This window comes from Mytilus galloprovincialis, chromosome 6 (assembly GCF_965363235.1).
Source record: "Mytilus galloprovincialis chromosome 6, xbMytGall1.hap1.1, whole genome shotgun sequence".
Taxonomy (NCBI): domain Eukaryota; kingdom Metazoa; phylum Mollusca; class Bivalvia; order Mytilida; family Mytilidae; genus Mytilus; species Mytilus galloprovincialis.
In genome coordinates, this window is record NC_134843.1 from 21,176,877 (window position 1) to 21,194,011 (window position 17,135).

At 32.5% G+C, this 17,135-nt stretch overlaps 1 long non-coding RNA gene across 1 annotated transcript; it reads right to left on the bottom strand.

Annotated features, from left to right (window-relative positions):
* Positions 1 to 5,191: 5,191 nt before the first annotated feature.
* Positions 5,192 to 14,792, bottom strand: LOC143078033 (uncharacterized). Its single transcript, XR_012979010.1, has 4 exons — positions 14,679 to 14,792; positions 14,251 to 14,302; positions 6,108 to 6,391; positions 5,192 to 5,348 (listed from the first exon to the last, which is right to left on the bottom strand). It is a non-coding gene; the product is annotated as an uncharacterized LOC143078033 (long non-coding RNA).
* Between the last annotated feature and the right edge of the window lie 2,343 nt (positions 14,793 to 17,135).

Below are 17,135 nucleotides of genomic sequence, written 5' to 3' on the forward strand. Positions count from 1 at the left end.
TAACAGACTTTAGCCAACCCGATTAACAGACCAACCGCCGATATAGCCGCATACTCAATATAGATTAACCGATCAATCTCTCGGTTAGGTGAGTGTCAGCCGTGATTTTTAAAAAGTTATGCAATGAAACATACTGAACTTGCAATGATTTTCTCGATAACACATGATTAACAGACTTTAGCCAACCCGATTAACAGACCAACCGCCGATATAGCCGCATACTCAATATAGATTAACCGATCAATCTCTCGGTTAGTCGAGTGTCAGCCGTGATTTTTAAAAAGTCATGCAATGAAACATACTGAACTTGCAATAATTTTCTCGATAACACATGATTAACAGACTTTAGCCAACCCGATTAACAGACCAACCGCCGATATAGCCGCATACTCAATATAGATTAACCGATCAATCTCTCGGTTAGTCGAGTGTCAGCCGTGATTATAGATTATATTTATTTGTTTTTACCTTGTGTGTTTAACAATTACATAAGCTCGACCAACTTAAAAAAACATGCGTCTAGTCTAGAGTTGTGTAATTTTTAAAGCATTTATTTGCAATTTATTTCAACTTTAAGTTGAAAAATACCGATATAGACAGTAATACACAACTTAAAACAAGAATCTATGGCTAACGTGATGATTTCTACTCTGTAGAAACGTACCTTGTGCTCCAGCGTATGGTGTTTACGTTAACGTTAAGGGAGTTCGCTTCTCAGTTTCAAAGTAATTAACGTTTCAAAACACTAGTTTATATTGATAGGGGATTAATTAAGGAATCCAAAGAGCAAAAAATATATATAGGTCACCGTGCATGTTTTCGAGATATAAGCCATTGAAATTTTGGCGGGAAAATATTCTCTCTTGACTTTTCATAGATTTATCATTGACAAGTTGAAGTTCTCAAAAACTGTTAAAAAGTAATTAAAATTCTATAAGACTTTAACAGATGGTTTATCATTATACATGTAAAAGATTTACAAAAAGAAAAATGGGGGTTACTGGGCAAATTTTTTCAAGGCATTCAAATGGATAAAACCAGAGGATTCCGAAAATCTGACAAAAAATCCAAAACAGGACAAGCTAGCTTCCTTAAACGTTACGCTCGGTTCATACTATATGGGCTAGACTGGCCTACAATTAAACCGAATGAGTCCAATTTCTGATTTTGATTTTTTGTCTTAGTGTGGAATCTAACAGCAGGGAATGCATACGTAGCGCAGGTGACTAATACTCTGTCGACAAACCAAGTATCGCGGCTCTAGCTATAGTAGCGCATGCCATTCCCTATTTTTTGGTTTGATACCTTGATTTGTCTCTTTTTAACTGGTGCCGTATACGGTGCAGGAAATGCTTACCATTCCGGAGCACCTGATTTCACTCCCGGTTTTTAGTGGAGTTCGTGTTGGTTCTTATTTATTATTTATAACTGTTGATGTAAATGTCCTTTGGTTTTGTGAGTCTTTGTTTACTCCTTGGTTTTGATTGTTATTGTTTTTATCGATTTACGAATTATTATCAGCGATAAACTACTTGCGCATTTATTGTCTTATTTTGCAATGTCTCACAACAGAGCTTGGAATAAATAAAACTACTGGTAACCCTACATATTCTTTAACATCATTTACCAATGACGAAATTTAAAAAAATCATAAATCTGTCCTTCTTTCTTTGGGTATCAACATCAAAGAAAACGAAGAAAATTTACCTTCATCATACTGGATACCTAAATTACACAAAACTCCATATAAAGAACGATTCAAAGCTGGTTCTTCAAAATGTTCGACTAAACATCTTTCTAAAGTACTGACTACTATTCTTTCTACAGTTAAAGATGGGCTTTAAATATATTGTGATGAGATATATTCTACCAGTGGTGTTAATCAGATGTGGATTCTCAAAAATTCGAAAGATCCACTGCTTAATCTTCGATCACAATCTTTGCAATTTTGCAGCAACATAAAGACTTTTGATTTTTCTACGATATACACTACTATTCCCCATGCTCAGTTGAAAGATCGACTTCACCATCTCATAAAACAGAGCTTTTTCTATACAAATGGGAATCGTAGATACAAATTTCTTGTTTTGGGTTACAATAATTCATATTTTGTGAAGAATCACACTGAATATTCCAGAAAATATACTGAAGATGATATTATCAAAATGCTGGACTTTTTGATCGACAATATATTTGTTGAGTTTGGAGGATATATAATTCAACAGACAGTATTCCAATGGGTACTAATTGTGCACCCCTGCTGGCCGATTTGTTTTTTGTACTCGTATGAAGCAGAATTCATTCAGAACCTTCTAAAAGACAAAAAGAAAAAGCACCTTGCGAAATTCTTTAATTTTACTTTCTGATATATTGATGATGTTCTATCATTGAATAACCCATATTTCAGCCAATACTTACATCTCATATATCCCAGCGAACTTGAACTTAAGGATACTACTGATACTAGAAGGACTGCTTCATACCTTCATCTTTTCCTCAATATTGACGCAGATGGACGATCGACTTCACACGAAAATATATGATAAACGGGACGATTTCATCTTCCCAATTATCAATTCCCCATTTCTCAGCAGTAACATACCCTCTGCCCCTTCGTATGGTGTGTTACATATCACAATTGATACGTTATTCTCGTGCTTGTTCACACTATACGGACTTCATATACAGAAGTGTGCTCCTTACACAGAAACTGCTTCAACAAAGTTATGAGGAGGACAGATTAAAATTGACACTTCGTAAATTTTATGGACACCATCACGAATTAGTTGATCCATACGATGTGTCTTTGACTAAACTAGCTAAGGACATTTTTGCACATGGTAGATTGTGGTTTGTCATTACGTCGTCTAATCTTTTAATTACCGAACGTGACTTATTCCCTATTGTGACTGTTTTGCTGACTGTGAATTCGCATTACTATAAGACGTGTTACGGTACTTATCTATCCCAAATTTATATATTTACTTTGATGTTATATTTGTAATTCTCATCGGATTTTGTCAAATTTGTTGACGTCTTTTCTATTATATTCATGTGTTATGGTAAAGAAAATTAATCACCGCCTTCATTTATTAGATTTGATTTTGTTCAACGTAATCTGAACGATGTTTTACGTTTGAAGTTAGATTCAAAACAAACCGGACATATATATAATATAGTTAATTGCTATTAATGAGTATTGCAATGTGCATTGTGTTTAAATGTAATATCAGTATTTTGTTCTATTATAATCTTAAATCAATCCTAATTCTATCTTATTTTTGAGATATAGTTTTTTTCAAATGTGACGTCATTTTTGTGCTCTTTCAGAAATTCAAATGTGACGTAATTTTTGTGCCTTTTCGACACTTCGTATGTGACCTCATTTTTATGACTTTTAGCGTTGAGGCCTGGGCTAAGTCGGGTGTGTCTATTTTCTGTATTTTTTGGTCTTTGTATTATGTATTCGATTTTGATTTCTGTAATTAGTTAAGACTTCAGTTTTATCATGTATATCTTTTATAAAATTTACTGTTTGCAATAGCATAAATTGTTCTAAATAATAAGGATGTTCTTATCACAAGCAGAAAACCCTTGCCGTATTTGGCACAACCTTTGTCAACTTTTGATCCTCAGTGCTGTACAATTTTGTACTTCTTTTGACTTTCGAACTTTTATATCTGGGCGTCACTGGTAAGTCTTGTGTGAACGAGGCGCGTTTTTGGCGTATTGAATTTTAAACCTGAGGCCTTTTGTTATCTATTATTCATATGTTTCTTTGCCTAATACGTTCTCTTATTTATTTGTATTGTAGTTCTGTATTATTATGTTGTCATTTTAATGTTATATTTAACATTGCCATTAAAGTGCGATGTTTGGCATATGCCACAAAACCAGGTTCAACCCACCATTTTTTTCTTTAAAAATGTCCTGTACCAAGTCAGGAAAATGGCCATTGTTATAGCATAGTTAAAACGATAAGTCCTTATCAAATTAAAAAACCAAATGGTCAAACAGGTTAAAAGAATGGATAACAACTGTCATATTCCTGACTTGGTACATACACATTCTTAAATAGAAAATGGGGGATTTAACCTGGTTTTATAGCTACCTAAACTTTTCACTTGTATTACAATCGCATTAAATTCCATTAAATTGACAGTAATACGTTCTGTAAAATAAACACAAAAGAAAAAAAAAAAGAATAGGACGTGGCAAATAACAATAATGGTAGAAAGCAATCTTATCAAGTTTTGTTGCATTCCTCCTTTAATAACACTAAGTCTAGGTTTTGACAGACAGACGTACTCATCAGAAGAAGACTTTCGAAAGAAAAAAAAAACCCAATCAAAGCGCAATTACAAATTGCTGTATTTCAGATAATGATTATTTCTTAGTAGTTTCTCTGATCTTTGTCTTATTAATAACCAATCCACACAAATTGCCTTTCCATATTCCATATGAATAGAATAAACTTTGAAGAGTCACCCGAAAATTCTGTCTTGTAATAACATGAGCAACACGACGTGTGCTACATGTGGAGCAGAATCTGTCTACACTTTCGAAGCACCTTAGATCACCCTAAGTTTTGGGTGGGGTTCGTATTGTTGTTGTATCCATATTTGTGACATTTTGCCTATTGTGTTTATTTGTTTTGTTCACACATCGTTGTCAACATAACGGAATTTAATGCGAATGTAGTATAAGTGAGAGGCTTAGCTAGCTTTAACACGAGGTTTAATCCACCATTTTCTACATATGAAAATGTCTGTACCAAGTCAGGAATATGACAGTTGTTATCCATTCGTTTGATGTGTTTGAGCTTTGGATTTTGGCATTTGATAAGTGACGTTCCGTTTTGAATTTTCCTCAGAGTTTTTTTCTTGCTTAAAAGAATAACACATTGTGTTAAACAACTCCGGATATAAAAAAAGTTTTAAATTGCGTAGAATCATTCAGATATCATGAAAACAATATTCCTCCCACATACAGTATATTAAGGGGAGACCAACCAGTAACATTTGTTTCACAAAAGCTGACGGGTATTTGTGAAAACTGATAAATGAAATAACATAATTATAATAGATTACAAAATAAACTTTTTACTGTTGAATAAGTAATTGATGAAAGGAAGAAAGCAACAAAATAAATACCGACTGTATATGATAATGTCATTCGAACGTACCTTGTCTGGTCTTGGCTTCGAAAAATGAAGGTGCTTTTGAAATTGAGTTGTTGTAATAAATTGGAATGTATGAAATTATTTCTAGCAAGAACGCCTCATCATTGCCTTGGCCACAGAAAGATGCAGAGAGACCTTCCTTGAAGAACGTTTCTTTTCGAAATGGCTGTAAAATATATTCATAACGAATACTTAGATTATCTTTGGAAATAGTAGGATCAATACTGGCATTCGTACAGCACCTTAACCCTGGTTAAAACCGGTCATTTTTGTTTGTTTCGCACGATCGAGAGCCCCTTGTACAGTTTTTTTTTTTATTAAAGTAAATTCAGCATTTATCAAAAATTGTACATCTTTATAAGATTTCAAATTAACACATACTAAGTAGTATTAGATTGTATGAGTGTATCGTCAATTTATCAATTTAAGAAATTTGCACTAACAAATTACTAACCGACAAGAATGTCTGAATGTCATCACAGATAAATAACTCGGGAATCTGTTAACACTTCTAACTGTTTACGAATGAAAGGGAAAACGATTTTCTCTTGGAAAAGTTCTTGATAAAAGGGGTTGTGGGCGGGAGATTGCAAAGAAATATTCAAACTCATAAGTCAAATAACAAACAATGCCATTCCAAACAAACTAGAACCAGCAGAGAATTATATTACTTATTTTCAAAAAAGTTAAGGAGGAATACAGTTTTAACAAGAACAAGATTGACGTGTCACCTTCATTCAAAAAGCTGAACTGACAATCTGTGAAGAGGTCGACAGGACCTTTTCATCACATCATTTAAAAAAAATGAGTGGTGTGTACTTTCTACTTGAAAGGAGACTAAAACGTTGGTAGAACAATGATGAATCTGAAGAAACTTTAAATTTTTTGTAACACACTGCAGCATGCTGTCTGATATTTTACTTACCGAAGTTTCGTTAATTGTTATGTATGTCGCAGTATCATTCTCGTAGACAACAAACGACCAAGCCTTGACAATAACTGAACTATTCGAATTATTTGGGAAGCCAATTTCAGTGATGTCATAACAAAGGTTCTCGAATGTTCTATTCTGAATTGAGTACCCTACAAGACTGATTGTACATGGTGGGTCTATAGGATAACCGTCACCAAACAACATTATTGATGTGTTAGCTTGTATTTGAAGAAACGTATCACAATTGCTTTCTGGATGATGTCGCCCAACTTGCACTGCAATTAATGTAAAGTATGTATTAAAGCAAAGATAATTTCTTTTTACAGATTTTTTAGTAGTATGATTTCTGCAGCAAAACTGATGTGAGATAGTAATATACACAACACAATGAACTGAAATAATTTATTATTAGACAAAAATAAAACTCTATAAGGACCTTCTAGCAATACAATATGAAATAAAAAAGGCCTTTCCACTCAAATTAAGGTACTAAGTAATATTAGATAAGAAAGTTTAAAAAAAAAAAACAATATGTCTAGGCTTAAATGAAAGCATTTCACACACTGATTTTGAAAATAAAATGTTTGAGGAACTTTTTCATCAGTTATTGGAGACAATAATCCACTGCTGGTTAAAACAAAGTTACTTCCGGTGTCAAATAATAGCTTACTTTACTCAAGTTCTAAAAATATATGATAGTTTCTATAATTATACATGATATACTTTACCGTACAATAAGCTAGGGAGATAAATTGCTACTTCCTGTAAAAAAGATAACCGTTACTTCTGGTTGACATGTCCAAGGTTATATGTCTACTAACATAATGCAAAAGATCACAAGGCTTTATCATGTATAAATATGAATCTACAGCAAAGGTCAAAATCTAGAACGACAATTTCACATTTGACCTTAATCTAAATTTCAAGGTCATCAAATCAAAACATAGGTCTTTATTATATATGTTTAATGAGTTATATACTGAAAATAAGCAAACTAAAAATTTATAACTTCACCCTTGATCCTTGACTTTATTTTCTTCTTTATGGACCAAGGACCTCAAATCAAAAGACTGTTGGTCGCTATCACTTGTGGTTTACCAGTTACAATAAAATTTGTCTTATTACAAATACAAAAGGGGAAATAAATCGCATACGTCGGCTTCGGACCGCTTCGGTCAAAATTATTCTTAAGATCCTGAGGATATAGGGAGCAAAATAGGTGAAATAAATTTGTTATAATCTTTTACGGTTGCGAAGGAGATGCGCACACATGAAAAAAGTTTTTTGGGAGATAACTCTTACAATAAAAAATGTTCGGCTAATTTAGATCCGTTTCAAAATCGCAATAACTGTTCGATAGCATATGCAAAAAATCTACCAAAATGCCCCATAAGAAAAAATGTGGCGAAGAGGAAAAAATAATAATCACAGCAAAAACCAATAGGTATTTTCACAGAAAAGAGGAAAGACCTATAGTGAAGCGGCGGAGAGGACCATTTTAGAAATTTAAATTACCTAAATACCGCATGGGATTTTAATAGCTCATTGGGAAGCTGAAATCCTGTACTTTTTGAAAATATGTGTCGTAAATATAAAATCTGGTACAATTATACCGAAAATCAAGGTCAAAGGTCATCACTTAAAAACAGTCCTATTTTCATCTCGAGAAACAATACCATTGATATCTTTCAAAATTATTAGTCTATTCAATAAATTATATGAGTAGTATTATGTACACAATCTTTTTCGTATTTGCACATGACGTCAAAACAACGTTTTATTTAACTGTTTTGAAGGTAGGCCGTGGTATACAAATTTAAAACCTAATGAAAAACAGAAACAGAATAACCTTGATATTTGACCTCGACAAATAGTATTTCTTGAATACTTTAAGAGTTAAAAAGTTTTTTCAAAGAGTATCTGCAATGCATAGTTAATAAATCAAACAAAATGTGCAGTCATGTAAAATTTCGTTTCAGTTTTCAAGAATTCGACGTGTCACTGATTTTCTTGAAATGAATTAAAACTATCTCAATACAAGATACCTTTTTATATAATATAGTTATTGGAGTGTAATATATTACTCAATGAGTGCAAGCGTGTTTTAGAACAAAATAAAAAATTGTGACATGACCGTGTTGGTATCAATGATGAGTTAGATTTCATACCAAATGAAACGTCGAAAAAATTATAGCAAATTAAAATAAAGTTACCATTTATTACAACAAGAACTATTTTCATGATATTTCATCTGTGTCATCAGCTATGTCGACTGATACTGCCTGGACATTGTATCAACTATCTACATTTTGACAAAAACATAAGACCCTGCTCCTTGCAAACACATGCTGCCTGGCATGATTTCCCCCTTATGTTATGCGGCAAAGAGGGGGAAAGCGCAGACTAAGGCAGTTGTCTCCCCTTTCCCGTTGAAGGGTTTAAAGTGTTGTTGTCACTATGCTTAACATGTCTATGTTCTCTATTTGAACTACAACAATTTGAGGGACTGTTGTTCATGTTCTTTCGAGGTCTCCTGGTGAATTAAACAAAGATGTCTATATATGTTTATTTCGAGTCCAACCATACGAGTAATCTAATCCAATACATTAATATGAAATAAAAGAGTTTGGTTCTTAAAATGAACTTGAATAAGCAATTATCAAAATACTTTATCAATTAATTAAAATATTTTATCATTATAATTATGGTAACCTTAATAATACCTAAGATTTCTGTTATAAAATTATTACATTAAAACGTTGCTAAGGTTACGTTTAATTTTCCATTTAACAAAAATTATAAGTTTACAAACCGGGTGAATAAAACAAAGATGTCTATATATGTTTATTTCGAGTCCAACCATACGAGTAATGTTTGATTCCTTAGGGTTTCCTATTTTAAACCCTAAAAACACGTGGTAGTTGGACTTGTTTTATTCCCCAATCAAAATGACTTTTAGAATACTTATTTTTATAAGGACAGTTTCTATTAGTTCGATCTCCTTTAGCTATTTAAACATTTTTATATAATTTGGGGTTACTATTTTTTAATTACTTTGTTTTTACGACCATTATGGAAATCCGATTATTTTGTTTAGATAAAATTCTAGGTGAACAATAAAAAAGAATTAGATATAGTTGTTAAAGGAAATACTTCTAAGAGTTTAAGCTGTCAAACCTTATTTATATAGCTAAGTGTCAAATAGGAAGAATTTCACATCAAATACTTATTTAGTAAAAGTAACATAACATTATAGACTTTCTAACTATATCTTTTTATACAAACAGCTTTATACAAGAATTTGTTATTTTCTACTGGTACATGGGAGATTCACTTAGTTTTATATGAAATATTAAAATTTATTTCTTTAAATATTTTACCTCAATTTACCTTCATTTTACTTCCATGAACAAATTAGATCTTGTAGAAAGTCTGATGCCATTTGTCCCTCAACGAAAACTGGTTCTAACTTGTCGCTTTGTGAAGTTTTCCAACAAAGGCACACGGGAAGCCATTGTTTGGATTGGTTAAATTTGACCGGTACCTAACGTTTGCTTTGCCATATTGTACGTAGACCATGTTGCTTAAATACGGATTCCCATGGCGGAAGTTTTATAAGACTTTTATCTTTATTGATAGCCAACTGATATCTCAGCAAATTTAAATCGTAGTGATATTTCTTAAATGTGTATTTCGAGTCGTATAAAGCAGCAACACACATCCTTGTAGCAACTACAGCACTTTTAAGGCTACAAGATTACCGAAACGGCTTGGTTTAGCTCTAAGGAGGTTGATACCGACTTTTAACAGATTCCAAAAAAAAATTGAAGTGGAGTCACACCTTCCAAGAGCATGAACGAGCGGCATAATAAGACTAAATGGAGTAATTATTTCATTACAATTTGACACCAGGCACTCTGCCAGAGCAGCATATTTCTCCGAATGTCATGAAAATATTCATTGATACTGAAGGGAATGTTTAAAAAGACTTTTTGGCGAGAAAACAAGTAACAAAACTGATCTAACAGGTTGGCAACATTGCTTCTAATATTTTCAACGATACTTGGTTATTTGCAGGATAATAGTCTCCAGATATATAAACATTTTAATAATAATGTCTTAATATATATATATATATTGAGGCTGCTTCATAAAGTGCATAACATGCATACCGGTATGTTCGTTGGTTTTGGTGAAGCTACATGTACTTAATTACGTCTGCTTTATCTCAAGCATTTTACTTCTGGTTTGATGTTATTCGCTGTCTTTACAGCGTCTCCAATGGAAATATCGCTAGCAAAAACAATGCTAGATTTTATAACCTTGTCCATGTTGAGCAAAACATACGATGGCATCCCTGTAGTGCTTCTCAAGTTTAGCCTTAAATTTAGAGGAATTACAGTATGTCTTACTTATTCTATCAGGTAAAAAGAAGACTGATAAATTGTCAAAAGTGATGACCATACAAGAGACTTTTTGTCACGAATAAGGTCTCTGTCTATAATTTCAACTACTCCTAAATAGCCAAATCATACGCATATTGATCAGTGGCTTTTGATCTATATGCCAAATATGTGGTCAGACATGCTGCGTGATACACTGCATTTTTGAGCAAATTATCTTGCTCTATTTGATTAATCATTTCATCGTTTTATGCTCTAAAAGCTGCATCTTTAAGATTGACTAACCTTTCAGTAGATGAAATTGTATGTAATGTTTTCACCCTTTTATGAGACATTTTTGGCAAAAAATACACTTTGATGTATCGCGATCATTACTTTCAGGCACTAAAAAATTAGATAAATCAAAATTTATATCTGGTGTTTCCTTTTCAGCTGATGAACATGATACTGATATAAAATTCTACTTACTTGTCAAGGGCGGATCCAGCCATTAAAAAAAAGGGGGGGTCCTAACCCAAGACAAAGGGGAGGGGTTTCCAACTACATTGTCCCAATTCACTTGCATTGATCGTCCAAAAAGGGGGTTCCAATCCCCGAACCCCTCCCCCTTCCTGGATCCGCGCCTGCTTGTGTACTTTTATAACATGACCTATGATACCTAAATACTGGTAATTCACTTGCTGTTTCATTGCAGAATTCAAATAACTGAACAAATCATCACGTTTCTGTTCTGCAGCATTTATCTGACTTTTCTTGCAGATTCTGTTGATATTATTAAAATTTCATCAACAACATAATCGCAGATAATGCATTTGTCAACACAAAATTCCACTTTCCTTTTGTTTGAATCTGTCGGGACCAGTTTTAACGAGATTGTTAAATTGTCCATTTGATTGAATAAAAAAGAAATCAAACACACCTGAAAACCAAACGAACCCTACAATGATATTCACTTTCCCAGATAAAATCAACAAAAGCGAATAAACAACAATACCAATCAACATAAATTAATCACAAGGCTTTGGAAATTATAAAAAGAACAAGAAATATGCTTGAAAATGACTACAAATGACCTTCGTTAAATCGCTGAATGTGGGACTAGAACTAGAAACCACAGCAACGTCGGTAAATCTGTGACAAATATTCGGACTTGAAATCTGGATAAAAAGCAAATATTTATCCAAATATTTATCTTATTAGGAATAACCTTTAAAAGAAATGGGATCGATTGAAGTATTATACGGCGGCTTCACTGTTGTGCCTTTAAGTCACAATTTGTGTTTATCTTTTAAAACAAAAAATGTTCTTTCGAAAGAGAAAATACGATCAGAAATCCGAATTTTTAGCAAATATACAAAATTTCGACCTCATTTAACTCAAAAAGTAGCACATGAAGGTATATTTTTTATTGTTTATTTGATTTAATCAGGCAAACATTAGCCTATATAGAAATTTTCATCAAACTGTAAATACGGGATCAAAACTGTATTGTATGCCCTTAAAATACACATATACTTCACGTGCAAATAATGCTAGATGAAAAACGATGATTTCTCAGCGTTATTTTCAACCATTTTCAGATGCATTAAGCATTATATTTAGGACTATTTGGAAATGCTTTTACGTTGTACGAAGTTCAAGAATAACTGTATTTACCAATTTCATTCACAAATAATTTTTTAGAACGGGTTTGTTGTGAAAGTTGACTACCGAATCAGCAGTAGGGTATTCGATGCAATTTGGGTAACATCAGTTAAGGCTATTTTTAACGTCATTTGTACCACATTTGATATTTACGACCAACATTTTTCTAAAGCTGAATAGTCGATAGACAATTTAAGACTTTAAAATTCCATGAGGTATTTGAAAATCGTTAACTACGCAACTTTTCAACATTCGCCGCTCCACTACTAATTATCATGTATAACTCAATCGTACAGGTAAAGTTGAAACGATTGACTTGAATTTAAAATATATGGCACACGACAGACAAAAGTCATATGATCTGACAGTATACGATCTATTTTTCACTGTTTGCCACAATAAAACATGATATTCACATTGATTGTGTTCTCCATAGATTAAAACATAACTAAATATTAATGGTAATCATAGTGTATATTCTGTCGGTACATTCATTTTGACATTGCATGGGAGGATCATGCTATTTAAACTTTTCATAACGTCCTTTCATCATATCTAAACCATTGATTGATATTGTAGTATTAGATTCATGTTTTTTTTGTCTGTTGTTGTTGGCTTTGATTTTGCTCTTAATAACTAGGAGTACTATCGGATCTTTACTTGAACGTTGTGTCGATGTGATAACTGAAGCCCTTTTTAACGGAATTTTATCATTTTCTTATGTTTTGCTGTCACACCACTGTTTCAGCTTAAATGAAGGGTCGTGCGCCTGCAATTATGTTCAACCCTAACAATATTATGTAATTATTATGTGTTTTCAATTTCAGAGGCCTGGAATTCAGTGGTTGTTTTGGTTGTTTGATATCATAATCCTTAGTTGTTATTAGTTTTTTTTAGTGTGATGTTGCACAGAAGTCAATTTTTAGGGAACGCTTGGGCCCTCGTCTTTTGTTTGATCTCTCTTTTTTCTGTTCTGCCTGTCCCATGTCAGAAGCCAACATTTTGTTTAAGCACAATCACATGGTAATATGAACGAAAAATTTAAACAAAATATATTATATAAATCGTGCCAACACATTATCAGTAAAATCCCCCTATCAAGCGGAAGTAAAATGATATAATTTCTATGCGCATAACACAAATTTTTGTCTGGTATGAACGGGATCAAAATTCAGTCGTTGTCGGTTTTTGGTGTATAATACATTTGTTATAGTTCATTGTATCGGATATAAATCCGGTTTTGTCTGTTGAACTGTTTTACACATGTCTCATTTCAGGGTCTATCATTATGTTCAATGTTGTTTTTCGTATTGCTGAGTGATGTATGGGGATCTATAGTTTCTATCTCTTTTGTCATTTGGTCTCTGGTGAAAAGTTGGCTCATTGGCTATAATTCCGAATCAAATTTTGATATCTATGTGTGTATATAAAAGTTAAAAGGCGACACAAATAAGTAAGACTATGTTTTTGTTCAAGGCATTGTATAAATAGCTGATTAACAATTACCTTATAGATATATTCTGTGAGAAAGCTACAACACCGCACACCTAAAACATCTCTATATTGGACACCAACAGGAAAAGGGAAACCAGGGAGACATAGAATCACCTGACAAGAACAGTTACAGCAGACTTAGAAGCAATGGATTACACATAGGGCCAAGCCCAGTACATAGTCAAGACAGAGAGAAGTGGAGGCAGTTTGTTGTGGCCTTATGTCCCACTGGGGATGAAGAGGAAAAGTAAGTAAGTAATCTAATCCTGAGGTAGAAAAGCCTTAGTATTTCAAAAAATCAAAATTTTGTTAACAGTTAATTAATAGTTAAGGACATATCAATGATAACTCAAGTCAACACAGTAGTGCTGACTACTGGGCTGGTGGTACCCTCGGGGAAATAAATCTCCACCAGCAGTGGCATCGACCCAGTTGTTGTAAATAAACTCATCATTGTAAAACAAATGATGAGGAATTAAAGTATGTATACATCAGTAATCGTCAGTCAAAAAAAGTGCTGTTAGTCTTTAATTAAATTATTCACTTTTGAAAAGCAAGAAAAACATCATATCTGTTCAAACAAAAATACTTACATTCAAAATTTGTGGTGTTACAGTAGCAAATCTTTACTTCTAAACTCAGCAACTGAATAAAAAAAACGTTAAAAATGATTCTTTTCCTAGTTTCACGTGTATTCTTTTGAAATAAAGATTATATATTTATTCATTATTTTCATCACTACCTTTTTATACATGTGTGTATGTATGTGTGTACGTGTATATGTATGCGTGCATGTGTATATGTGTACATACGTGGAGTGTGCGTGTTCGGCCTTTTATTCAGCGAAAACGATGTTGTTCAATTAAGAAAATACACTTCGACAACAGCAACTTTTTTTGTTTTGCTTTATATACCTACATGTAAATACATACATCTCAATATATACACAGACTTATAGGGTTATTGTCGTTTGCTAATTTTGTTACTTTTTCTTTTAGATTACTACAATTAAGAATCTTACCATAAGCAATATAGGAATTATCCTAAATGTAATATGCATCTTCTATTTATATACACTTTTTGAATAAAAACATCGTATTTCGAATCTTGTGTATTTCAAATGAATGTATAAGCATATCTTTCCTATTCAATAAGAAACCTATATGAATAATAAATACATTTGTAATTAATTCTATAATAAATCATCTTTATGACTGGTCAAGTTACCAAATAAGAAAGAAAGTCTAAAATTTCTGTTTTTACAAATAAGTTTACTGTAGATAATTATAATGCGCTTGGCTATGTTTCAATAACCTTATTTTATAATAAAATCGTGTCACATTCGTTTAAAGTAGCTTGAAACAGTGATACATTAACTCGATGGTATCAGATTATAGTCTAGTCAATTTATTATAATAGGTCTAAAGGTTACATACAATACACCATTACATTTTACGGGCGCAGTCATTTTATGAACATACCATGGTATTCAGCATTACAACTAAGTATAGCTAATACTGACTGGTAGATTTGTTCGCCCGTTATTGTTTTTAAATATTAGAGACCTCGTGCACTCTGCATTATACCAAAGGCCAAAATATTATTTTCCTTAGCCCTAACGGAACTCAGACGTCTTTTCAACGCTAGGATGAGACACGTTTTTTAAGTGCAAAATTGATAGGCATGGGAGATAAGTACAAATTACAACAAGAAAAGCAACGCAAACCTATACTTTTTGGACTAAATAATACTGTCCTAATAACTTTTCTTTATTTCTAGCAAGGTTTCGTTAAAAAAATAAACTTTCTAAAGTTTGTACTGTGAAAGTACTTTTATTCGTTGGGTACCAATTTTCGTGGTTTTCGTGGATGACTTTATCCACGAATTTAAGTGTCCAACGAAATAAAACAACTATTGTCCAAATCAAGAAATGGAGAAATCACTATCGTTAGGTTTGACTACTGATATGATCTAGAGAATATATTGAATAACGCCAAATCTGAGAATACTTTAATAGCAGTCACAGAACTACAACCGCATGCAGGATTACCCATATTATAATCTGTAATAACCTAAACTGTACAACTTTTGATATTTTAATTATCTTTAAAAATATTTTTGATCGATGAAAGTCAGATTTCCGGCATTGCTATGCTAAGTATGATAAAGTGTTCATTTATATTTCATCATCGTTCTCGTACATATGGGAAATAAAAGTTTCATGCTGGGCTTGATTTTGATCAGAATTATTTGACAATTCAAGACACGTTTATAGCATTTGTTTATGTTACTGTTTTCTTTAGGTGACATGTTTATGGCCTAATTAACAACTTTGATGGTTTTTAATCTGTTGATCACTTTATCATGGGTTAATTCGTGTTATCACTACGATTTACACGGGTCAATGTTGTCCTTGCAATTTCCTTCAATCCAGACTATTTGTAACCTTCGTTTCTAAAGGCTTTAATTTTTCAATTTTTTTTTCAACTTAAATCCACGAATTTAAAAACCTACGAACATGTAAATATTGCTCAAACCACGAAAATTGATACCCACGAATTAAAGTACTTTCACAGTATCTCGTAAAAGGCTATCATTGTCGCCTATGGGGAAATTAATTGTTTATTTTATTCTAAACAATGACGTCACAAAACTGTTAATTAAGTAAGAGAGGATACTTTTACATGAAAATCTATTAAAAATTCAATCTTTTCTCCTTCCTTTACAATTTAAATCTTTCTTGTGTAGTTACCACTGTGGCAATATTGGAATTAAGAGTTATTTATTAGCTCCCTTTTAAGTTTAAGCATATTTACATTTTATATAATTACTATTGTTTACATGAAAACTTTCACCTGTGTTTATGTACACAATAACTTTACTCCTTTTCTAAACCGGTTATTAATAGTTAAAGGTAAGATTGTGTTGGTTAAATTGCAAATCTTATTTCAAGAAAGTACCATTTGTTAAGTCATTTAGTTATTAATTATAAACTGAATTCACATTTTATACATTGTCCAGAATTCATACTTTCCTCGAAGGTAACTATCAGTATTCATTACAGCCATGCTGTTTACTATTACTGTTCTGGACCAATTCGTCTCTATAGTGCCTAACAAGATTTTGTGAGGTAGACGAAATTGACTTTAAAACGATCGTATTGACTTTTGATGTCCAAAAATAGGCAGATCGGACATATTTTGACTTCATATACCTACTACTTAAGTTTGGGAGTTAATTGTAATTAACATATTCCAATGAGACTGAATAATGCTTTTTTTTTTGTTATGATAAATAATAACTTTACCTGCCGTAGCTGTGCGTAAAATGTATTTCGGCATTTCTCTTAAGAAAATGACTTGTTTAATGGAACAAAACGTCTTATTTGTAAACTTTCTCTTTTATCTCCACAATAGGCTTTTAAAAAATAATCTATCAACTGTGTAGTCGGAAAATTTTGTGAAAATAGAAGAAGTGG